A 25,900-nucleotide genomic window follows, 5' to 3' on the forward strand; every position below is an offset into this window, starting at 1 on the left:
ATCCCAAGCTGGGATTTGAACCCCGTCAGTCTAGCCTCCCAAGTCTAAGTTCATAACCTTTCTGTCTCTCAAGCCTGTTTCCTACCTGTAAAAAGGACGTAGCAAACTAAATGAAGAGCTCTAATATCAGTAATTATTATTACTCATAATTTATCCCAACTTCTCCAACCTTCATCTCTGCCTCTGGTCCAGTCTTTGACCTCACCCTTTCTCACCTTTTCCACATAGTATATGAGAAAATATTGGGACCATGTGCCAATTTAGAGTCCTCGCCACATAAGGTACAGCTGCTCTTCTTTCAGGATCCAGCTGAATGACTATATTTTCTATTCTCTCTCTCCCAACTATTCAAACTTATATACCCATCTTCAAGTTCATAGCACTCATTTCAACATTGCATTACATACTCCCAGTTATTCACCTCTTTACTAGATTTGTCTTATCTCCCCAACATCTTAAATTCACTATTACCACTGTTCTCCCACATCTGCCTCAAAGAACTGCTGGAGAACCTCGACATATATACCAGGCATTAAAACGAGGTAGGTGGGGAAAAAAAATAAAAAAAAAGTACATGAAAAAATAATAGTAGTAGCTCTGGAATATGGGGAAAATATCCTTACATAAATTATGGACAGCAGATACAGAATTATGTTAATAATATTTCATCAATGATAAAAATTTAACTACTGTTGAAAAACAGTAGAAGTACAAAAAAGTGTTATCATCAATTATAATAAACTTTCTATACCAAAAAAAAATGAGGTAGGTGACAGTTGGGTGGTGAATTTGCATTTTGCCAAAGCAGCAGCCAGTGGAAAGTACTTTAACAAAAGAATCTCTGGCTTCTGAAGCATCTGTCCAGATTATCAGAGAGTTGTCAACTCTAAATCAAAACTTAACATATTCTGGAGCTTCCGGGTCAAGATGGTGGCTTAACAACGTGCGCGTTTTAGTTCGTCCTCCAGAACAACTGCTAAATAACCAGAAACAGTACAGAACAGCTCCTGGGGCCACGTCAGTGACCAGACACACAGCGTACCCCAGTCTGGACCAGCTGGACCGGCTGCGAGCACCCCCCAAAACTGTGAGTCCCCAAAACTGCGGCGGCCAGCGCCCCTCCCCCACAGGCCACTTCCCAGAGGGGAAAGGAAAGGACTTTACCAGCAGCAGGGACTGGGTACAATCAAACGCCAATTGTGGAACTAATTAACAAATTCTGACTACTAAAAATAGGCCCCCAGTTTAGGTGAACCCGATCAAAGCGGAGGTTGCTCATTTTTGCCCTGGCACCAAGGGGGCAGGACTGACGGAAAAAGGGGGGGAAAAAAGAAGGAAACAGGTTTTTGTGGCTGTGTATCTACAAAGGCTTGACTGCCTCTGGATACAGCGGCAGGACTTTTCAGGCTGCAACTGCCCCAGGCATAGGCAGAAGTGAGCTCTTTTGGGGGCTTATCTGGAGCCTGTGCCTTCCCCAGGAGAGGGGTGAAGCCCCACCCAGGTGGAATCCCTCCATCAAGGAATTCAGACACCAGTGCTTGGTAATTTGAAGCCATTAAAACCAGCCTACAACCTCTCCTCCATCTCCAACAAACCCCCAGTCAAAGTTAAAGGTACCGAATCATCTTATGTTGGTGGGACCTGCAATCAGACAAGCGCCACATACTGGACAGCATAAGAAAAACAGAGTCCAGAGACTTCACAGGAAAGTCTTTCAACCTGCTGGGTCTCATGCTCAGGAAAAACCGACGCAGGTGACACTTTCCTCCTGATAGGAGGCCAGTTTGGTCTGGGAAAATCTGGCTGGGGTCTATAATATCTAAGCAGACCCTCCTAAGTGTGTGTGGGGGAAAGGTACCACACAAGCAGGGCAAGAAACAAGAAAACAAGAACTGAAAAATTCTCCTCTGTTAAACAAAACTTAAGCTAAAGGTTCAGATAAAGCTGAACAGAATGTCAAAGAACAGATAGACAACAAATTCATCCAGCAAGAAAACCCTAGATAAAAGAAGTGAAAGCAATCTCCAGAATAAACTAATTAAGGTAATTAAATGCCTAGACGCCAGCAAAAAATAATAAATCACACTAAGGAAATTGAAGATATGGCCCAGTCAAAGGAACAAACCAACAATTCAAATGACATACAGGAGCTGAAACAACTAATTCAGAATATACGAACTGACATGGAAAACCTCATCAAAAACCAAATCAATGAATTGAGGGAGGATATAAAAAAGGCAAGGAAGGAACAAAAAGAAGAAACTGAAAGTCTGAAACAACAAATCACAGAACTTATGGGAATGAAGGACACAGTAGAAGAGATGAAAAAAACAATGGAAACCCACAATGGTAGATTTCGAGAGGCAGAACATAGGATTAATGAACCGGAGAACAGAACATCTGAAATCCAACAAGAAACAGAAACTTTAGGAAAAAAAATGGAAAAATATGAGCAGGGACTCAGGGAATTGAAAGACAACATGAAGTGCATGAATATACATGTTGTGGGTGTCCCAGAAGGAGAGGAGAATGGAAAGGGAGGAGAAAGACTAATGGAGGAAATTATCACTGAAAATTTCCCAACCCTTATGAAAGACTTAAGATTGCAGATCCAAGAGGTGCAGCGTACCCCAAAGAGAACAGATCCAAATAGAAATACTCCAAGACATTTAATAATCAGAATGTCCAAGGTCAAAGAGAAAGAGAGGATCTTGAAAGCAGCAAGAGAAAAGCAATCCATCACATACAAGGGAAGCCCAATAAGACTATGCGCAGATCTCTCAGCAGAAACCATGGAGGCGAGAAGACAGTGGGATAATATATTTAAATTATTAAAAGAGAAAAACTGCCAACCAAGAATTCTATATCCAGCAAAATTGTCCTTCAAAAATGAGGGAGAAATGAAAACATTTTCAGATAAAAAATCACTGAGAGAATTTGTGACCAAGAGACCAGCTCTGCAAGAAATACTAAAGGGAACACTAGAGACAGATACGAAGACAGAAGAGAGAGGTGTGGAGAAGAGTGTAGAAAGGAAGACTATGAGTAAAGGTAAAAGGAAGGAAAATTAGATATGACATATAAAATCCAGAAGGCAAAATAGTAGAAGAAAGTACTACCCATACAGTAATAACACTGAATGTTAATGGATTAAACTCTCCAATCAAAAGACATAGTCTGGCAGAATGGTTTAAAAAACAGGACCCATGTAAATGCTGTCTCTACTCAAAGGTCACGAGGCCAAGGACACAAATGGACATTTACATGTTTATAGCAGCATTATTAACAATTACCAAGTGATGGAAACAGCCAAAATGTCCATCAACAGACAGTTGACTAAACAGTGACATTTACATAAGATGGAATATTATGCAGCTGTAAGACAGAATAAAGTTATGAAGTATGTAACAACATAAATGGACCTTAAGGACATTATGCTGAGTGTGATTAGCCAGAAACAAAAGGACAAATACTGTATGGTCTCACTGACATGAACTGACGTTAGTGAATAAACTTAGAATATTTCCTTGGTAACAGAGACCATCAGGAGATAGAAACAGGGTGAGAGATTGGGTGATTGGAGCTGAAGGGATACAGATTGTGCAACAGGACTGAATATAAAATCTCAGATATGGACAGCACAATATTACTTAACAGTAAAATAAATTTAGTTTGAAATGCTAGTGGTAAATGAAAGCGAGCGGTAAGGGGTATGGTATGTATAATCTTTTTTTTCTCTGTTATTGTTTTATTTCTTTTTCTGTTGTCTTTTCATTTCTTTTTCTAAATTGATGCAAATGTTCTAAGAAATGATGAATATGCAACTATGTGATGATATTAAGAATTACCGATTGTATATGTAGAATGGAAAAAAAAATGAAAACGAAAAAAAAAAAAAAAAAAAAAACTTAACATATTCTTACCTGGGGTCCTGCTTTGTATTTAGAACTTGACTAAGTTGCCAATCCCCAATTGCTAAACGAGAAAACGTTTTGGGAGTTCCTGCCGCACACAGATGAACGGCACCATCTCTATTCAATTAGAGATGTATTTAAAAATTAAAATACTCAGTACTATGAGAGTATAGAAGGGGGGTTTATAAAATAGAACACAGTCTCAGGCAATGTCTCTGTACCTCTATGTAGTTCCCTGCCTATCTCTTCAATCACAGGAATAGCAGGGGAAACCTATGAAGCTTATTCAAGTAAAATATGTTTCAATTACTTGTGCTTCTGGCATTTGATTAAGTACACTTACTAATAAAACCTTTGCTGCTTATGTTTTAAGCACACCTGAGAAATGTGACTATGAAATTAGAATCCACCTAACTCCTCACATCTTCTTAGAAAGAAGTGTCTTTCCAAAACACACGAGGAGAAAAAGACTTCTATGACACCTTTTTATCTTCGTTACCATTGCTTTAATGCATTTCTTTTTTGGCTTTTCAAAAGGGGAATTTAATAAGTTGCTCGTTTACAGTTCTAAGGCTGAGGAAATGTCCCAATTAAAACAAGTCTATAGAAATGTCTAATCAAAGGCATCCAGGGAAAGATACCTTGGTTCAAGAAGGCCGATGAAGTTCAGGGTTTCTCTCTCAAGTGAGAAGGCACATGGCAAACACAGTCAGGGCTTCCCTCTCAGCTGGACAGGCACATGGCGAATAGAGTGTCATCTGCCAGCTTGGTCTCTTTGGCTTCCTGTTTCATGAAGCTCCCCGGGAGGCGTTTTCCTTCTTCATCTCCAAAGGTCGCTGACTGGTGGACTCTCTGCTTCATGGTGCTGCGGCATTCTCTGCTCTCTCTGAGTCTCCGCTTTAATGCATTTAAAAAAATTTTATCTACATTAACTGGGAACAAAGAAACAAAAATAGACATTTCTTTGTTTTTCATAAATAACTACTCTCCATATCTGATAAAAATCTCAAACCATTATTTTACCTTTCCACAAATTAATACAAAATTTGTCCAATGCAATAAGGTCAGCAAATTATGTATCTTGAGACTAACATAACCACATACAACTGCTGTTCTACAGACTTCCAGGAACAAAACTTCTTTCCAAGCTGTTCTGGGTTTCCATTTGTTAGTATTACAGATTCAGATTTCTAATCACCTGCCAGTAATAATTTACAGATTCAAGTTGATTGTCTACAAATAAATTATCACTGCTCTGACTCATGAGTTCTGGATTTGACATGACAGCGACTAAACTGTATGGGACAGGCACTATGCATGTTATACAAAATCACAGAAAGTCTTGAATGCCCTGGACTCCGGCTACTGACTCGGTATGTGCCTCATTTGGCTCAGTAATAAATTCGCCTGCACCAAACCTGTATCAAAAAGTCACTAAATCTCTCATATATATAATATATATTATGTATATATTCACCCAAAAACATACATATTATACATTCAATTTATAACAACATAAAATAATGTCTTAAAATGATGTACCACATATATTATCCTGGCTGAAATAAATCCTTTACTTGTCATCAAGCTGCTAGCTTTTGAGATTTTTGAATCAGGTTGCTTATTGACTTACATCCTGCCTACCCCTCTGAGCCTTCTTTAATTTCTTGGTAGCTTTTGCTTTCAGAACCACCCTTCCCAGCTCAGGCCCATTTCTTTCCCGGCATCACTTGAATTGGACTTTGGAGATAAGAAAGGGCAAGCAGAGGGAGGACCAGGCCACTCGTAGCTGCTGTACCTCACCCCTGCCTGGGTTTGTGATGTGCTCTGGCCTGCCTGCCGCACTCTGTGTTAGAAAGCAGTTATTCAAAGCGTTGTCCCTCCTACCCCCCTTGGTCTTTCTGTAGAACACAAAAGGAAAGAAGCCTCTTTAGCAGGGGTAGCAGTTCATTAAAATATACAACTACATTTCCTAGCTCTGGGGTTCCCACTCTGTACTTAAGAGTGCAGGTCACGGATGCTGTTATTAAGGTCTGATGTGTGATCCATGAGGTTTTCTCCTGGCAGCCGGTGTCAGGATTAGTGTAGCCCTGGCCCAGGAGGAAACAGCCTAATGAATACTAACTTTGAAACAGTGCTGTCGGCACATTATTTCAGCTTCTACATGGGCACAATTACATGCAACACACATACAGGCCCTGTTCACTAGAACCAGTCACATGAAAACATGACAAAGGGTTTGCAAGGATAAACCAAGAAAAATTATTTCCAGCCAATTTAGACAGCTTTGAAATGTGAGCAATAGTATAAATTAAAAAGGCTTCCTAAAATCTGGTCAACTGATTTCACTCGGAAGTCATCTTAGTTCCTCTAAACAATTTTCTGTCTAAACCTCTCCCTAATCTTTTAAGTGACTCACTACTGCTTAGAATTGAACTTAGAAAAAGAGAGCCCTTAAACTGTGCACGTGGGACCAAACTAGACCCCAGGTCCTCTCCAACTCTGCAAAGCTGGCTGTTAAGAATTTCTAGCTATCCCCTCAACCTTTCACTTTATAATTGCTTTCATGGGTATAGACTGTTTCCATAAATCAAAATGCAAATCTGGTGGAAAACGAGAGTGATGGAAAGAGGGGGCGAACATACCTACATCAGGCTTCTCTCTCCTGGGTAGGGAGTAGGCTAGTTAATGTTAACAAGACTTTAGGGAAGCAGGTGGGCTTTATCTTAGTCTCTTTTTTTTTTTTTTTAATTTTTTTATTAATCAAAAAAAAGAAAAGAAATTAACACAACATTTAGAAATCATTCCATTCTACACATGCACTCAGTAATTCTTAGTATCATCACATAGATGTATGATCATCATTTCTTAGTACATTTGCATCGATTTAGGAAAAGAACTAGCAAAACAGCAGAAAAAGATATAGAATGTTAATATAGAGAAGAGAATTAAAATAATAATACTAATAATATATATATATAAAAAGGAAAAAGAAAAAAACAAAAGATACAAACACACAAACAAACAAACAAAAAACCATATTTCAGGTGCAGCTTCATTCAGTGTTCCAACCTAGTTACATTACACTTAGGTATTATTGTGCTGTCCATTTTTGAGTTTTTGTATCTAGTCCTGTTGCACAGTCTGTATCCCTTCAGCTCCAATTACCCATTATCTTACCCTGTTTCTAACTCCTGCTGGTCTCTGTTACCAATGATATAGTCCAAGCTGATTCTCGAATGTCGGTTCACATCAGTGGGACCATACAGTATTTGTCCTTTAGTTTTTGGCTAGACTCACTCAGCATAATGTTCTCTAGGTCCATCTATGTTATTACATGCTTCATAAGTTTAGTCTGTCTTAAAGCTGCATAATATTCCATCGTAGGTATACGCCACAGTTTGTTTAGCCACTCGTCTGTTGATGGGCATTTTGGCTATTTCCATCTCTTTGAAGTTGTAGATAATGCTGCTATAAACACTGGTGTGCAAATGTCCGTCTGTGTCTTTGCCCTTAAGTCCTTTGAGTAGATACCTAGCAGTGGTATTGCTGGGTCGTAATCCATTCTGCCATTCTATGTCTTTTGATTGGGAAATTCAGTCCATTAAGTTTTAGTATTATTACTGTTTGGATAATATTTTCCTCTACCATTTTGGCTTTTGTATTATATATATCATATCTGATTTTCCTTCTTTCTACACTTTACTCCATACCTCTCTCTTCTGTCTTTTCGTATCTGACTCTAGTGCTCCCTTTAGTATTTCTTGCAGAGCTGGTCTCTTGGTCACAAATTCTCTCAGTGACTTTTTGTCTATAAATGTTTTAATTTCTCCTTCATTTTTGAAGGACAATTTTGCTGGATATAGGAGTCTTGGTTGGCAGTTTTTCTCTTTTAGTGATTTAAATATATCATCCCACTGTCTTCTAGCTTCCATGGTTTCTGCTGAGAAATCTACACATAGTCTTATTGGGTTTCCCTTGTATGTGGTGGTTTGTTTTTCTCTTGCTGCTTTCAAGATCCTCTCTTTCTCTTTGACCTCTGACATTCTAACTAGTAAATGTCTTGGAGAACGCCTATTTGGGTCTATTCTCTTTGGGGTGCGCTGCACTTCTTGGATCTGTATATTTAGGTCTTTCATAAGAGTTGGGAAGTTTTCAGTGATAATTTCTTCCATTAGTTTTTCTCCTCCTTTTCCCTTCTCTTCTCCTTCTGGGACACCCACAACACGTATATTTGTGCGCTTCATATTGTCATTCAGTTCCCTGATTCCCTGCTCAAGTTTTTCCATTCTTTTTCCTATAGTTTCTGTTTCTTTTTGGAATTCAGTTGTTCCATCCTCCAGTTCACTAATTGTAGCTTCTGTCTCTTTAGATCTACCATTGTAGGTATCCATTGTTTTTTCCATTTTTTCTTCTTTGTCCTTCACTCCCACAAGTTCTGCGATTTGTTTTTTCAGATTTTCTATTTCTTCTTTTTGTTCAGCCCATATCTTCTTCATGTCCTCCCTCAATTTATTGATTTGGTTTTTGAAGAGTTTTTCCATTTCTGTTCGTATATTCAGCATTAGTTGTCTCAGCTCCTGTATCTCATTTGAACTATTGGTTTGTTCCTTTGATTGGGCCATATCTTCAATTTTCCGAGCGTCATCCATTATTTTCTGCTGGTGTCTGGGCATTTGATCAGATCTCCCTGGGTGTGGGACCCAGCTGGTTGAAAGGTTTTTCTGTGGAATCTCTGGGCTCTGTTTTTCTTTTCCTGCCCAGTAGGTGGCGCTCGTGGCGGTTGTTTGTCTGCGGGGCAGTCGGCCCGGAAAACCGCGCGTGGAGGCGGGGGTCGCTGGCCGTGGCTTGGGGGAGTGCTGGTCCAAATTGCCCAGCTGGCCCGAGACGCCAAGCGTGACGGGAGGGCCCCGCTATCCAATGTTCCCAGTCAGACCGGGGAGCCACGTGCGTGGAGGGGACCCAGACGCCAGCACCCCAGCCGGGAAAACGTGCACCCTCGGGTATTCACAGCAGTGGATTCTCCCTACCCGTTCAGCCGTTCCAGAATGGGGTACGCTGTCTTTTTTGGTCTCTGTCGTGACTCCGGGAGCTGTTTCGTATTGTTTCTGTTTCTTTAGTTGCTTTTCTGGAGGAGGATCTAAGACCCGCGCGTCTTACTAAGCCGCCATCTTCTCCGGAAGCTCCTATCTTAGTCTCTTTTAAGGGATAAGGAAAGGGAAAAGGAGAGCAGGGATGATAACAGAAACTGAAAAAAAAGGAAGCACAGGTACCTCTCAAAGTTGGAACAAGTACCGGCTCTCAAACATGAAGGAAACAAGACCCAAAAAACATTACCTGTATTGCCTCACCTTGGCTTAGCAATTATTGTTTCACTGGTCTAATTTTTAAAGTAAATTTTTATTTCAGGTTTGACACGTGAAAATTAAAAAATTTAACAAAGAAATCATTTTCATCCATTTCATCTCAGATGTTCCTCTTTTAGAGGAACTGCACACGATCCCTGGATACTTCCGCACAGAATGAAACAAAACAAAGAACAAATGAAAGAGGTGCAACTCAAATTAGGCACAAAGACTGAAGGCAGCAGAGCAATCTGTACACTGTCTGGGAAGACATAGTAAATGAGGGAAGGAGTCAGGTGATTAGACAAGGTCTTCATTTAAAAACAGGAGATGAATTGCCCCACAGACAGGGGAACTACTGCAGGTGCTGGGAAGAAGTTTCTGAATAAAGAGAATAAGACACACACAAAGTTTTATAGCTATGTGTACCAGGTTTTGCTAAATCCACTGAAATTTTAATTCAAAGAATAAGTGTATAACAGCACTACATTTTTATAACTGAATAGCCTGAAAGTCCTTAAAAGTATATTAGTCTTCTCCCAGCAGCGGAAATGTTAATTCCCAATGGGAACTATGCATTAATGTACTTAGTATCCATGAAGTAAAAACTGAACTGGGCTTAAATTTCACTCTTCTAACTTTGTTAGAAATGAAGTACAAATGCTTAGACTCCAGTTTTTTCCTATGGAGGCTTTCTCAAATTCTAATTGCTTTGACCATTTTTGCTTCCTAAATTCACCTTACACTCAATCCTGGTCATGAATTTACATTGGCATTTTGCTGGCCGATGCACTGTCATTCCCTTCCCCAGAAATGTCTTCATGCTCTTCATGAATAAATGGTTAGACAGTTTAGGAGAGTACACAATTTGCTAAAAGCAAAGAAACCTCTGTGTGTGTGTGTTTCTGAGTTCATCAATATATGGGCCTTCTCAGGAAAACAGGAAATATATATACTGAAGTGTGGGAGGGGAGTGGGAGCTAGTTTATGCACGTGGGTCAGGGCTCACTTTTTTTTCAGGAAATGCAGGGAGTCATGTCTTGCTGCTTTTGAAATTCTGTGACTACAAACTAGTCCAAAGTACAGGGACACTTATTTTCCCTTATTACTGCCAATGTTTGTTTAAAGGTAGCCAGTTTCCTCCCTTCCCCAACTCCCCAGTTCAAGCAACTCATTCAACGATTAGGGTAAGGGTAAGGGTTAGGGTTAGGGTTAGGGTTAGGGTTAGGGTTAGGGTTAGGGTAAGGGTACGGGTAAGGGTTAGGGTTAGGGTTAGGGTTAGGGTAGGGTAGGGTTGGGTTGGGTTAGGGTTAGGGGTTGGGTTAGGGTTAGGGGTTAGGGGTTAGGGTTGGGGTTGGTGTTTGGGTTTGGGTTAGGTTTAGGGTTGGGTTTGTGTGTAGGGTTGTTGTAAAGGTTAGGGTTGGGATTAAGGTTGGTGTTGGTGTTTTAGATAGGGCTAGGGTTAGGGTTGGGGTTAGAGTTGGGGTAGGTTTAGAATTAGGGTTAGGATTAGGGTTAGGGTTAGGGTTTGGGTTGAAGTTAAGCTTGGGATTCGATTTGGAACTGAGTTTGGAGGTTGGGATTTGTGCTGGTATTGGTTCTTTCAGGTTTCTGTTTGTGTTTGTGTTTGTGGTTGTGGTTGCGTTTGTGCTACATTTAGGTTAAGTTTAAAGTGAGGGTTCTCTGTAATATCGCAGTTTTAGTAAAAAATCTTATATCAATTAATGGAACCAGTACAATTCTAAGTTATCGAGCAGGTTTAGGTAATGATTAGCATATCTGTAGTTGAGTGCTCTGAAGAAGTGCTGTTATTTACCGACCAATTGCTTGAAAGTGATGGTGCAGGTAAGTCAATGAGCTCTCAAAGGACGTTTGCAAACTGTTTCTCATATTTTACTATTAAACATTACACTGCAAAACTGTTTTCCATTAAAATACCTGGAAATGTGTGGAGATATTATTATTCCTCGGTTTTTGAAACAGATTATGTTAGTGTTAGTGTTAGGCTCACGGTTGGGTTTATGGTTCATATAGGGATAGACTTAATGTTAGGTTGTGTGTTAGAGTTAGGCTTAGGGTCGGGTTAGGATTTGGATTCTGCTTAGGGTTTGATTAAGATTGGTGTGAAGATTTGGTTTGGTTTGGGTTTGTTGTTAGTTTTGAGGTTGTTGTTTTAGGGGTAGTGTTAGTTGTTAGGTTTTGGTTAGGTTTAGGTTAAGGATAGTGTTCTCTGTAGAAAGTACTTTCAGTCCAGTAAGTGCATGGAAGTGAATGGATCCTTTAAGTCTCTTAGCCTTCAAACCATTATTAGGTAAGGTATTTGCATCGCAATAGTTGAGTTTGCAGTGAAAATGCTAGTTTTCACGTGAGACATAAATCCAAATGAATGTAGCCAGTATGTCACTCAGTTCTCAAACACATGCACAGACTTTTCTCAGCCAGAATAAAGTGAGATTCCTTTGGCAATGCTATTTTATGATAAAAATGTGTATGGACATTGTGGACCAAGTACGTTACTCGTTTGTGAAACAAATTATGTTAAGGCGAGGCTCTGTGTTAGGTTTAGGGTTAGGGTGAGTGTTGGGGTTAGGGTTGGTTTGGGGGTTAGGGTTAGGTTTAGGGTTTGGTTTGTGTGTAGGGTTGGTGTACAGGTAAGCATTGGCTTAGGGTTGGTCATGGCATTGGGGTTAGGGCTCGGTTTAGAGTAGGGTTGGGGTGGGGCTAGGCTTAGGGTTAGGGTTATGGTTAGGTTATGGTTATGGTTAGGGTGAGGGTTTGGGTTGAAGTTAGGCTTCGGGTTGATTTGGGGACTGGGTTTAGTCATTCTGATTCGTGCTTGCATTTGTTCTTTGGTGTTTCAATTTGAGTTTCTGTTTGCGGATGCGTTAGTGTTATGTTTAAGTTAAGTTTAAATGACCATTCCCTGAAATATCATAATTTTAGCAAATAATCTTATGCCAGTTAATGGAACCAGTACAATTCTAAGTTTTCAAAACATATTTAGGTAATGGGTTGCATAACTGTAGTGTGCTCTGCAGAAGTGCTGTTTTTCACTGACAAACTGCTTGAAAGTGAATGGTGCATTTATGTCAATGAGCTCTCAAAACACATTTACAAACTGTTCTCATATTTTACTATGAAACATTACATTGCAATGCAGTTTTCCGCTAAAAATGCATGGAAACGTGTGGAGATATTATTACTCGGTTTTTGAAACAGATTATGTTAGTGTTAGTGTTAGGCTCAGGGTTAGATTTAGGGTTCATGTAGGGATAAGCTTAGTGTTAAATTGTGGGTTAGAGGTGGTCTTAGGCTAGGGTTAGGATTTGGGTTTTGCTTAGGGTGAGATTAGGATTGGTGTGAATCTTTGGGGTGGTGTGGGTTTGTTGTTTGTTTTGAGGTTGTTGTCAGCTTAGTGTTAGTGTCAGTTTTAGGTTTCAGATAGGTTTAGGTTAAGGATAGTGTTCTCTGAAGAAAGTACTTTCAGTCCAAAAACTGCATGTAAGCGAAAGGATCCCTTAAGTCTCCTAGCCTTCAAACCTGTAATAGGTAAGGGATTTGTATAGGAAATGCAGTTTTCTGTGAAAATGCTAGTTTTCATGCAAGACATATATCAAAATAAATGGAACCAGTATGTCACTCAGTTCTCAAAACACACGCACAGATTTTGTTCAATTAGAATTAGGTGAGATTTGTTTGACAATGCTGTTTTATGCTAAAAATATGTGTGGGCGTGTGTGGAGTAAGAACATTACTCAGTTTCTGAAACAAATTGTGTTAAGGTGAGGCTCAGTGTAAGGGTTAGTGTTAGGGTGAAGGTTAGGTTTACGGTTAGCGTTATGCTTGTGCTCAGGGTAAGGTGTACGGTTGGGTTCGGCTGTAGGGTGGTGTAAAGGTTAATGTTGGGTATAGGTTGGTTTGGAGTTGGGATTTGGGTGAGGGTTATGGGTTGGTTTAGAGCTGGTTTTGGTGTTGGGTTAGGGTTCGGGTGAGAGTTATGTTTGGGCTTAGAGTTGGACATAGAATTAGGGTTAGGGTTAGGTTTAGTTTGGAAATGTGTGCAGATATTAATATTGCTCCGTTTTTGAGAAAGATTATGTCTCAGGGTTAGGTTCAGGGTGAAGGTTCGGCAAGCATTAGCGGTTGGTTATGGGTTAGAGTTCGGCTTAGGCTAGGGTTAGGATTTGGATTCTGCTTAGGGTATGATTAACATTGGTGAGAAGCTTGGCATAGGTTTGTGTCAGTCATCGGTTTTGAAGTCGTTGTACATTTACAGGGAGTGCTAAAGTAAGGTATAGGTTAGATTAAGGATAGTGTTTTCTGAAGAAAGTACCTTCAGTCCAAAAGGGCATGGAAGCGAATGGACCCAATAAGCCTCTTAGCTTTGAAAACAGCATTAGGTAAGAGAATTACATAGCAGTTGTTGAGTTTTCTGTGAAAATACTAGTTTTCACGCAAGACGTGCATCCAAATGAATGGAGGCAGACTGTCACTCAGTTCTACAAACGTGTTCACAGACTTTTTCAGCAAGAATAAGGTGAGATATGTTGGACAACGCCATTTTAACCTAAAAATAAGTATGGTCGTGTGTGGACCAGGTCCATTTCTCAGTTTCTGAAACCAGTGATGTGAAGGCTAGCGTCAGTGTCAGGGTTAGGGTTAGGATTAGGGTTAGAGTAAGGGTTGGGGTGAGGGTTTCGGTTCAGGCTGCATTTGGGTGCAGGGTCGGTATAAACCTGACCGTTGTGCTTATGGTTGGCTTTAGGTTTGGGGTTGTGGTTTGGGCGAGGGCTCCTGGAAGGGTTGGGTTTAAGTTTAGGGTTAGGGTTAGGGTTAGTGTTAGGCTTAGGGTTGGTTTTAGGGATAAGTTAAGGGCTGCAAGTTTGGTGCAGGGTTGGTCAAAAGTCGAGGGTTGTGTTTAGGGTTGGCAATGGGGTTGGGGTCAGGTTTGGGGCGAGGGTTTGTGGTAGGGTTGGGGCTAGGGTTAGGGTTAGGGTTAGGGTTGGGGTTGGGATTAGGGTTAAGTTTAGAGCTGTGTTTTCATGCAGGTTTGGAGTAAATTTGAGGGTTGGGTTTAGGGTTGGTGTGGGGTTTGCAGTTAGGGTAAGGGTCAGGATTAGGGTTAGGGTTGGTGTTAGGGTTAAGTTTATGCGTGTGGTTGGGTTTAGGGTTGCTTCAAATTTGAGGGTTGGGTTTAGGATTAGGGTTGGCGTTTGAGTTAGGTTTTGCATTCGGGATGGAGGTAGGGTTCGGTGTAGGGTTAGGGTTAGGTTTAGGGTTAGATTTAGTGTGAGGGTTTGAGTTGAAGTCGGGCATAAGGTCAATTTTCAGACCGGGTTTGGAGGTTGGGATTAGTGCTGGTATGGGTTCTCGGTGTTTCGGTTTCTGTTTGTGTTTGTGGTGGCATAAGTGTCACATTTAAATTAAGTGAAAGTGAGGGTGCTCTGAATTATTGCAGTTTTGGTAAAAAAATCTCATGCCAGTGAATGGAACCAGGATGATTCTAAGTTTTCCAAACGTGTTTAGGTAATGATTTCCATTGCTGTAGGTGAGTACTTCCCAGAAATGCCGTTTTTCTCCCACAAAACTGCTCGAAAGAGAATGACGCTGGTAAGTCAATGAGCTCTCAAAACACATGTACAAACCGGTCTCCTATTTTACTGGGTAGCATTAGTTTGCAGTGGTGTTTTCCACGAAAAATGCTTGGAAATGTGTGCGGATTTTAATATTGCTCATTTTTAAAAAAATTTTTATTAATTAAAAAAAAATTACAAGAAACAAACATTCCCAACACATACACTCAGCAATTCACAATATCATCGCATAGTTGCATATTCATCATCATGATTATTTCCCAGAACATTAGCATCAATTCAGAAATAGAAATAAAAAGACAACAGAAAAATATAACAAAAAAAATGTTACAGGCCATACCCCTTCCTGATCCCTTTCATTGATCACTAGCATTTCAAACTAAATCTATTTTAACATTTGTTCCCCCTATTATTTATTTTTATTCCATATTTTCCTCTCATCTGTTAACAAGGTAGATAAAAAGAGCATCAGACACAAGGTTTTCACATCACACAGTCACATTGTGAAAGCTATATCATCATACAATCATCTTCAAGAAACATGGCTACTGGAACACAGCTCTACATTTTCAGGCAGTTCCCTCCAGCCTCTCCATTACATCTTGGATCACAAGGCGATATCTACTTAATGCGTAAGAATAACCTCCCGGATAACCTCTCAACTCTGGAATCTCTCAGCTATTGACACTTTGTCTCATTTCACTCTTCCCCCTTTTGGTCGAGAAGGTTTTCTCAATCCCTTGATGCTGGGTCTCAGCTCATTCTGGGATTTCTGTCCCACACTGCCAGGAAGATCCACACCCCTGGTAGTTATGTCCCATGTAGACAGGGGGTGGGTGGTGAGTCTGCTTGCTGTGTTGGCTGGAGAGAGAGGCCACATCTGAGCAACAGAAGAGGTTCTCTTGGGGGTGACACTTAGGCTTAATTTTAAGTAGGCTTGACCTATCGCCTGTGGTGTTAAGTTTCATATGAACAAACCTCAAGACTGGGGGCTCAGCCTATAGCTTTGGTTGTCCACACTGCTTGTGAGAATATCAAGAATTCAACTTGGGGAAGTTGAGTTTTTCCCCATTCTCACCATTCCCCAAAGGGGACTTTGCAAATACTTTTCCACTCACTGATCAAATCACTCTGGGATTCATCAGGGCATCACCTGGACAAACCAACAAAATCTCATTTCCTATACAAATTTTCATGTATTTATGGTGTTCAACCATCTACATAAGTTATATTAGGAGATGCACTAGTCAAAGAATAGATTTGTACCAAATAAACATTTTTTGCTTTAGTCTCACACATTGGTTGAAATTTTAAAATATTAAGTACCATCTATTTTCAGCACACTGCAGTAATGACATTCTTTTGTTCTTCCTCATGCAAAAACATTTTTAAATTTGTACATTTAGTCACTATCATTATACACTCTAGGCATTCCTAGATTACACCATCTCAATCTTTCTCATCTATCTTTCTTTGTGATTTCATTTATGCACCAGCCATCCCCCCTTTATCATTCTCATATGCAGCTTCATTCAGTGTTTTAACATAATTGTATTGCAGTTAGGTAATATTGTGCTGTCCATTTCTGAGTTTTTATATTCAGTCCTATTGCACAATCTGTATCCCTTCAGCTCCAATTACCCAATATCTTACCCTATTTCTATCTCCTAATGGTCTCTGTTACCAAGGAAATATTCCAAGTATATTCATTAATGTCAGTTCATATCAGTGAGACCATACAGTATTTGTCCTTTTTTTTCTGGCTAATCACACTCAGCATAATGTCCTTAAGGTCCATTCATGTTGTTACATACTTCATAACTTTACTCTGTCTTACAGCTGCATAATATTCCATCTTATGTAAATGTCACAGTTTGTTTAGCCAACTGTCTGTTGATGGACATTTTGGCTGTTTCCATCTCTTGGTAATTGTTAATAATGCTGCTATAAACATTGGTGTGTAAATGTCCATTTGTGTCCTTGGCCTCATGTCCTTAGAGTAGAGACAGCATATAGATGGGTCCTGTTTTTTAATCCATTCTGCCAGAATATGTCTTTTTTTTTTCTAAAAATAGTGTTACTTTATTGTTACCCAATGACAAGCACAGGTCAAATGTAGGAAATAAAAGCGAAACCTTAGTTATGTTCATACTTGTTCAATATGTGCTCTAATCAATTATCTTGTTCATGCACTAAGGAAAAGATGGCATCCTGTTATGCAAGAGCAATCAGTACAGTATGAAGCTCTGATGTCTAAGAAGCAATTCTGATGTTCAAAGCTGATACCCACACTTAGCTAGTCCATTTCTGTCACCCTCTGCTGGGCTTCTGCCCAACAATGAAGTTTCCGCACACTGATACCACATTGAAATAGTGCACAAGCTGGACTAATACAGGGAAATGGTTCTACAAATGGAGCCAGACAGTGTTTTCTACTTTATTAAACATTAAAGCCCAAATGGATGTTCCCTGTGGAGGAGGGCTGAAGGACACTGTGGGAGGGTGGGGATACCTTACAACTGAGACTAAGTTCACAAAAAGGGTTCAATATTGATTTCCAGGGAGGAGCAGGGCATGGTTAGTTCAAATTTGTTGATAACGTCAGGATGAAGGACCCCGAGCTTCCCAATGCTTTGACCCCTGGCAAAGATCTCAGCACATCGCCCGGGGAAGAAAGCAGTGCCTTCTGATGCTTTGATCACATATCCCCCCTTCTTTTCACCAGAAGGCACATTTAGCAGCTGCATAATTCTGTCCAGCAGCCCATGAATTATCTCAAACCCAGGGTTCTTGTTGTAATAAACAGCACAGAGATGCCTATAGTTTCTTGCACCTACATCTCTGCTGGAATCTTTTATTACAATATCAGAGATTTCAAACAGCTTCAGAGGTAGGGGCATCTTCCGATTTGCTGCCATTGTCTTTAGAAGGCCAGGAAGTAGGGTAGTGCGCGCCACCTGAAATTCAGCTGTTTTAGGGTTACTTATGTGGACTGCCTTTGTTGCAGAGATATCCAAACCGAGTTTATCAGCAATATCTTCTTGGGAGCACAAAGCAAAGGTAAGGGCTTCAGTGAATCCAGCTGCTGCCATGTCATGTCTTAAGAAGTTCTGTGAGCTTATTAAGGGGAAATTGATTAGCTATGGTGTACGTTTTCGGGAGCGCCATCTGAATGTTATTATATCCATAAGCAATAGCTGCATCTTCTATAATATCACATGCATGGATAATGTCAGCTCTGGTTGGAGGGATTTCAATCTCTATTTGATTCCCATCGCCTATGACTTCTGACTTTAAATACATTCTGGTCAGAAGCTTTGCAAGATTTTCTGGAGTTTCTCTGATTCCAACTTTTTTGTTAATTAGATCAGCTCTCAGCATCTCCTTTCGGTAAGCCAGTTCTGGAAAGGTATATGATTTTCCATTAGGAAAAACTACCTCAGTTGCTTCAACCATAAATTGATTCTCACAATATTCACTGAACATGGTGACAATAATATCCAAGACTATTTTTGCCTTTGTAAAGTCAGTTCCTGTATATTCAATAAATATATTTCTAGTCTTTACTGTTACTTTGGAATGATCCCCATTGATGATTGGAGGCATTGAAAGGATGACACCATTGCTATCACAAACAACTGGGTATAGTGGTTTATTCTCAATGATATGCAAATACTGTTTAAGGTGGTTGTCAGTCTCGTATATGTTCATTAGTTCACAGGCTGTATACTCCTTTGTCTTATTTAGAGGCTTGAATTTAATATCTGAAGGACGCTTTGCAGTATAAGTAAACGGGCCAGACAAACTGTCCAAATCATGGGTGCCAATAGCAACCAATGCTCTTTTCCTGCAAATATTCTGATGCAATTTCTCCTGAAGTTCAATGAAGCTGTCATATCGATCTTTAGAAAACTTTATATTTCGAAGAACTGCTGCTACAGCATAAGGTCGGATTTTAGCTGTCTCTTCTGTGATAATTAATTTCTGGATTTCTCCATTAGGCATCACCCGTTTATAGACTGGGGCCTTTATCCTTTCCTTAAAGTCTTGAAGTCCTCAGACCAATCCTTCCAGACACAGGAGATCATATCTCTTGGCGGGAACATCAATTTTGTAAAGAACTATATCAGAGGCCCCCTTAGCCTTTTCATTTCCTTGTTCCTTACTTATAATTTCCTTCTCAGAAGTAATTTCATCAAGTTACAGACCAAATTCAAAACATAGTTCATCAAATTCTTCATTGGTGTATGTCCGGCCCAAGGCTTGGAAGAGCAGTCGGCTGACAGTCGGCATCCAGACTATGTCTTTTGATTGGAGAGTTTAATCCATTAACATTCGGTGTTATTACTGCATGGGTAGTACTTTCTTCTACTATTTTGCCTTCTGGATTTTATATGTCATATCTAATTTTCCTTCTTTTTACCTTTACTCATAGTCTTCCTTTCTACACTCTTCTCCACACCTCTCTCTTCTGTCTTTGTATCTGTCTCTAGTGTTCCCTTTAGTATTTCTTGCAGAGCTGGTCTCTTGGTCACAAATTCTCTCAGTGATTTTTTGTCTGAAAATGTTTTAATTTCTCCCTCATTTTTGAAGGACAATTTTGCTGGATATAGAATTCTTGGTGGGCAGTTTTTCTCTTTTAATAATTTAAACATATTATCCCACTGTCTTCTCACCTCCATGGTTTCTGCTGAGAGATCTGTGCATAGTCTTATTGGGCTTCCCTTGTATGTGATGGATTGCTTTTCTCTTGCTGCTTTCAAGATCCTCTCTTTCTCTTTGACCTCTGACATTCTGATTATTAAATGTCTTGGAGTATGTCTATTTGGATCTGTTCTCTTTGGGGTACGCTGCCCTTCTTGGATCTGTAATTTTAGGTCTTTCATAAGAGTTGGGAAATTTTCAGTGATAATTTCCTCCCTTAGTTTTTCTCCTCCTTTTCCCTTCTCTTCTCCTTCTGGGACACCCACAGCATGTATATTCATGCGCTTCATATTGTCTTTCAATTCCCTGAGTCCCTGCTCATAGTTTTCCATTTTTTCCCCTATAGTTTCTGTTTCTTGTCAGATTTCAGATGTTCCATCCTCCAGTTATGGAAATCCTATGTTCTGTCTCTCGAAATCTACCATTGTAGGTTTCCATTGTTTTTTTCATCTCTTCTACTGTGTCTTTCATTCCCATAAGTTCTGTGATTTGTTTTTTCAGACTTTCAGTTTCTTCTTTTTGTTCTTTCCTTGCCTTCTTTATATCCTCCCTCAATTCATTGATTTGGCTTTTGATGAGGTTTTCCATGTCTGTTCCTATATTCTGAATTAATTGTTTAAGCTCCTGTATGTCATTTGAATTGTTGGTTTGTTTCTCTGACTGGGCCATATCTTCAATTTTCCTAGTGTGATTTGTTATTTTTTGCTGGCGTCTAGGCATTTAATTACCTTAATTAGTTTATTCTGGAGATTGCTTTCACTTCTTTTATCTAGGGTTTTCTTGCTGGATGAATTTGTTGTCTATCTGTTCTTTGACATTCCGTTCAGCTTTATCTGGACCTTTAGCTTAAGTTTTGTTTAACAGAGTAGAATTTTTCAGTTCTTGTTTTCTTGTTTCTTGCCCTGCTTGTGTGGTGCCTTTCCCCCACACACACTTAGGAGGGTTTACTTAGATATTATAGACCCCAGCCAATTTTTCCCAGACCAAACTGGCCTCCTATCAGGAGGAAAGAGTCACCTGCATTGGTTTTCCCTGAGGGTGAGACCCAGCAGGTTGAAAGACTTCCCTGTGAAGTCTCTGGACTCTGTTTTTCTTATCCTGCCCAGTATGTGGTGCTTGTCTGACTGCAGGTCCCACCAGCATAAGATGATGCGGTACCTTTAACTTTGGCAGACCCTCCCTGCTGGGGCTGTGGTGGAGACAGAGGAGAGGTTGTAGGCTGGTTTTAATGGCTTCAAATTACCAAGCCCTGGTGTCTGAAATCCTTGATGTAGGGATTCCACCTGGGTGGGGCTTCACCCCTTCCCTGGGGAAGGCACAAGCTCCAGATAAGCCTCCAAAAGAGCTCACTTCTGCCTATGCCTGGGGCAGTTGCAGCCTGAAAAGTCCTGCCACTGTATCCAGAGGCAGTCAAGCCTTTGTAGATACACAGCCACAAAAACCTCTGTTTCCTTCTTTTTTTTCCCTCTTTTTCTGTCATTCCTGCCCCCTTGGCGCTGGGGCAAAAATGAGCAACCTCCACTTTGATCAGGTTCACCTAAGCTGGGGGCCTATTTTTAGTAGTCAGAATTTGTTAATTAGTTCCACAATTGGCGTTTGATTGTGCCCAGTCCCTGCTGCTGGTAAAGTCCTTTCCTTTCCCCTCTGGGAAGTGCCCTGTGGGGGAGGGGCGCTGGCTGCCAGCTTTGGGAACTCACGGTTCTGGGGGGTGCTCACAGCCGGTCCAGCTGGTCTAGACTGGGGTACGCTGTGTGTCTGGTCACTATCGTGGCTCCGGGAGCTGTTCTGTACTGTTTCTGGTTATTTAGTAGTTGTTCTGGAGGACGAACTAAAATGTGCACGTTGTTAAGCCGCCACCTTGACCCGGAACTCCTGGATGAGCTTTCAATATTGCTCATTTTTTGAGACAGATTATGTTCATGGTCGTGTTAGGCTCAGGGTTAGGTGCAGGGTGAAGTTTCGGCAAGCATTGGTGGTTGGTTGTGGGTTAGCGTTCGGCTTCGGCTCAGGTTAGGATTTGGATTCTGCTTAGGGTGTGATTGAGATAGGTGAGAAGCTTGGTGTAGGTTTGTGTTGGTTGTCGGTTTTGAGGTCGTTGTACATTAACAGGGAGTACTAGTGTTAGGTGTAGGTTAGATTAAGGCTGGTGTTCTCTGAAGAAAGTACTTTCAGTCCAAAAAGTGCACTGAAGCAGATGGATCCATAAGCCCCTTAGCTTTCAAAACAGCATTAGGTAAGGGATTTGCATAGCAATTGTTGAGTTTTCTGTGAAAATGCTAGTTTTCCCGCAAGACGTGCATCAATATGAATGGAGCCAGAATGTCACTCAGTTCTACAAACCCGTTCACAGACTTTTTCAGCAAGAATAAGGTGAGATATGTTGGACAACGCCATTTTTTTTTAGAGTAACAAATTTTAATGTATTAGAGTACAAAAGATTCATTGATCTGGTTTCAGGTTTTGCATTGTAGCTAACCTTTAAGAAATACCACTTGTTGATATTGAAAATTACTGATTATATATGTAGAATGGAATGATACGTTAATGTTTTTGTTTGTTCTTAATTTTTTTAAATTAATAAATAAGTTTAAAAAAAGAAATACCACTTGTTGAGTTTTGGTGTAATATCAAAGAAGGATAGCCATAATTATCTAAAAGTTTATTAAAATGTGCCTCCTTCTCTATATATGTACCTGGCTGGATTTTCTTTAAAGACTTCAACTAAAACAACACATACCAATAGATTTAATGCAGGACTAGTCAGGCCAATTCACCTAGGCATTGAAGAAATTTGCAAAAATGTAAAACAATACCACTCTTCTCATTCTTTTCCATTGTTTTGGAAATTATAGTTATTTTTTTCATAAAATATGCCATTTATTTTCATCCCAAAGGTTTATTGTTACTTTAAAGTGAATTATGAAATTATTTTTAATGTTCTCAGTTTGAATTCCTAATATGATAATAATTGATAGATACAACCCACCTGAATAAAAGCTGTTTGGGACCCTCAATAATTTTTAAGACTGTAAAGGGGTCATCTTTCCAAAAAGTTTAGAACAGTAGTTCACAGAAATTAAGGCTCCACATTTGCCACAGGAAGTGCGAGAAAGTTGGGGTTCACCCTCTCTCACTGGGGCATGATAAGCAGTCTCTGGGGGGCTCACGCAGCCTAAACACCCACTCTCAGCATAACTGCCTTAGAACCTGCTGAGTCCTTTGCCTCTCAGTGTTCCTCTCTCCACACTTTTCCTCTGATTTCCTCTGATTGCTTCCTTCCTCCAAATCCTTTCACAGCCTAGCTGGCGTCCTTGACCCCTCCCCGCTTTCCTCCTCGTCTTCTCGCTCTGAAACTGGCCAGGGTGGGGGCTGACCCTGGAGGAGCCTGCAACTCAGGGGACCTGGACACACACTGACAGTGTTCAGCTTAGGGGGAGGTCTGGGGATCCTGGGAGCTTCCCCGAGGTTCAAGCGGCTTTTGGGACTCAGGCAGGACTCTGTAAAAGCAGGAAGTCCCTTTTCTTCTCACAGGAGAGGCTTGCACATGTGGGCAACCCGCTGATCTTTACCATCCACCCCAAATAAAAGTTCTGGTCTCTCTGAACACTTGCCAATGTCTGCGGGTATGAATGATATCTGTTCCTGGGTACATTTAGCCCTTTCTGTGCCCCTCTTAGGGCAAAGCAATGCAGAACAAAACTTCAGCTGCTATTGCTTTCTTTGGGGGCCCTCAATAACTCTTTTTCTCCATGGGCCAGTGCATCTTCCTGGAAAGAAGGGTTTTCAGCCCTGCGGGGCTTCGTGGGACCCCCTCACACTGATCCCATCGGTGGAGGGTCTGAAGCTCTGGCCCAAACTCTTGTTCTGTGGGTTAGCCTGAGAGAGGAATGCACTCGCCCAGGGCCCGGTCACAACCCAGCCCCTTCCTCCTGCCCCAGGCTCTGTAATGACAGTTATCTTCCTTCTCGCTGGGAGCCTCCGGCCTGGTTAGGAGGAGGTGTCCCCACATAGCTCTCCGCACTGCTTCCCTCTGGAGGAAGCGCCCTGGGTCCCCTGGGGCAGAGCAGGTCAGATTTCTCAGCCATTGTGGTGTTAGTTCTTCTTGTTGTCTACTCCAGATCCCTTCTGCTTTCCCTTGGCCCAGCCCCCACCAGCCAGATGGCGCTGCCTCAGGACAATGAGCTGCAGACAGGTCCATTCAAAGCTTTGCAGGAGGGGAAGTGTTTTTTTTTAAATTGAGGTAAAATTCACGTAACATGTAATTTGCCATTTTAACTATTTAAAAGCATATAGTTTAGTTGGTTTTTTGTATATTCACAATATTGTGCAGCCGACACCACTATCTAATTCCAGCACATTTTCATCACCTCAAAATGAAATTCTGTACCCGTTAGGCAGTCACTCACCCTCCCCCTATGGGGTGGCTTCATTTTTTTTTAATTAATTAACGGAAAAAAAAAAGAAATTAACCCAACATTTAGAAATCATACCATTCTACATATGCAATCAGTAATTCTTAACATCATCACATAGATGCATGATCATCGTTTCTTAGTAGATTTGCATCGGTTTAGAAGAACTAGTGACACACCAGACAAGGATATAGAATGTTAATATAGAGAAAAGAAATAAAAGTAATAATAATAGTAAAAAAAAACAAAAAAACAAAAACGAACAAACAAACAAAAACAAACAAACTAACTAACTAAACCTATAGCTCAGATGCAGCTTCATTCAGTGTTTTAACATGATTACTTTACAATTAGGTATTATTGTGCTGTCCATTTTTGAGTTTTTGTATCTAGTCCTGTTGCACAGTCTGTATCCCTTCAGCTTCAATTACCCATTGTCTTACCCTGTTTCTAACTCCTGCTGAACTCTGTTACCAATGACATATTTCAAGTTTATTCTCGAATGTCCGTTCACATCAGTGGGACCATACAGTATTTGTCCTTTAGTTTTTGGCTGGATTCACTCAGCATAATATTCTCTAGGTCCATCCATGTTATTACATGGTTCATAAGTTTATCTTGTCTTAAAGCTGCATAATATTCCATCGTATGTATATACCACAGTTTGTTTAGCCACTCTTCTGTTGATGGAGATTTTGGCTGTTTCCATCTCTTTGCAATTGTAAATAATGCTGCTATAAACATTGGTGTGCAAATGTCCGTTTGTGTCTTTGCCCTTAAGTCCTTTGAGTAGATACCTAGCAATGGTATTGCTGGGTCGTATGGCAATTCTATATTCAGCTTTTTGAGGAACCGCCAAACTGCCTTCCACAGTGGTTGCACCCTTTGACATTCCCACCAACAGTGGATAAGTGTGCCTCTTTCTCCGCATCCTCTCCAGCACTTGTCATTTTCTGTTTTGTTGATAATGGCCATTCTGGTGGGTGTGAGATGATATCTCATTGTGGTTTTGATTTGCATTTCTCTAATGGCCAGGGACATTGAGCATCTCTTCATGTGCCTTTTGGCCATTTGTATTTCCTCTTCTGAGAAGTGTCTGTTCAAGTCTTTTTTCCCATTTTGTAATTGGATTGGCTGTCTTTTTGTTGTTGAGTTGAACAATCTCTTTATAAATTCTGGATACTAGACCTTTATCTGATATGTCGTTTCCAATTCATTTTACGAAGCCAACATCACCCTCATACCAAAACCAGGCAAAGATATTACAAAAAAAGAAAACTACAGACCAATCTCTCTAATGAATATAGATGCAAAAATCCTCAATAAAATTCTAGCAAATCGTATCCAACAACACATTAAAAGAATTATACATCATGACCAAGTAGGATTCATCCCAGGTATGCAAGGATGGTTCAACATAAGAAAATCAATTAATGTAATACACCATATCAACAAATCAAAGCAGAAAAATCACATGATCATCTCAATTGATGCAGAGAAGGCATTTGACAAGATTCAACATCCTTTCCTGTTGAAAATACTTCAAAAGATAGGAATACAAGGGAACTTTCTTAAAATGATAGAGGGAATATATGAAAAACCCACAGCTAATATCATCCTCAATGGGGAAAAATTGAAAACTTTCCCCCTAAGATCAGGAACAAGACAAGGATGTCCACTATCACCACTATTATTCAACATTGTGTTGGAGGTTCCAGCCAGAGCAATTAGACAAGAAAAAGAAATAAAAAGCATCAAAATTGGAAAGGAAGAAGTAAAACTATCACTGTTTGCAGACGATATGATACTATACGTTGAAAACCCGGAAAAATCCAGGACAACGCCATTTTAACCTAAAAATAAGTATGGTCGCCTGTGGACCAGGCCCATTTCTCAGTTTCTGAAACGAATGATGTGAAGGCTTGTGTCAG

General features: G+C 40.4%; 1 protein-coding gene and 1 pseudogene across 1 annotated transcript in view; both read right to left on the reverse strand.

Moving 5' to 3' along the window:
- Positions 1-25,900, reverse strand: part of LOC143658530 (zinc finger protein 671-like) — a 526,356-nt gene that overhangs the window by 165,774 nt on the left and 334,682 nt on the right. The gene's annotated exons all lie outside the window — the stretch shown is intronic.
- LOC143658529 (phenylalanine--tRNA ligase beta subunit pseudogene) lies at positions 17,267-19,146 on the reverse strand (annotated as a pseudogene).

The sequence above is a fragment of the Tamandua tetradactyla genome, chromosome 16 (assembly GCF_023851605.1).
Source record: "Tamandua tetradactyla isolate mTamTet1 chromosome 16, mTamTet1.pri, whole genome shotgun sequence".
Taxonomy (NCBI): Eukaryota; Metazoa; Chordata; class Mammalia; order Pilosa; family Myrmecophagidae; genus Tamandua; species Tamandua tetradactyla.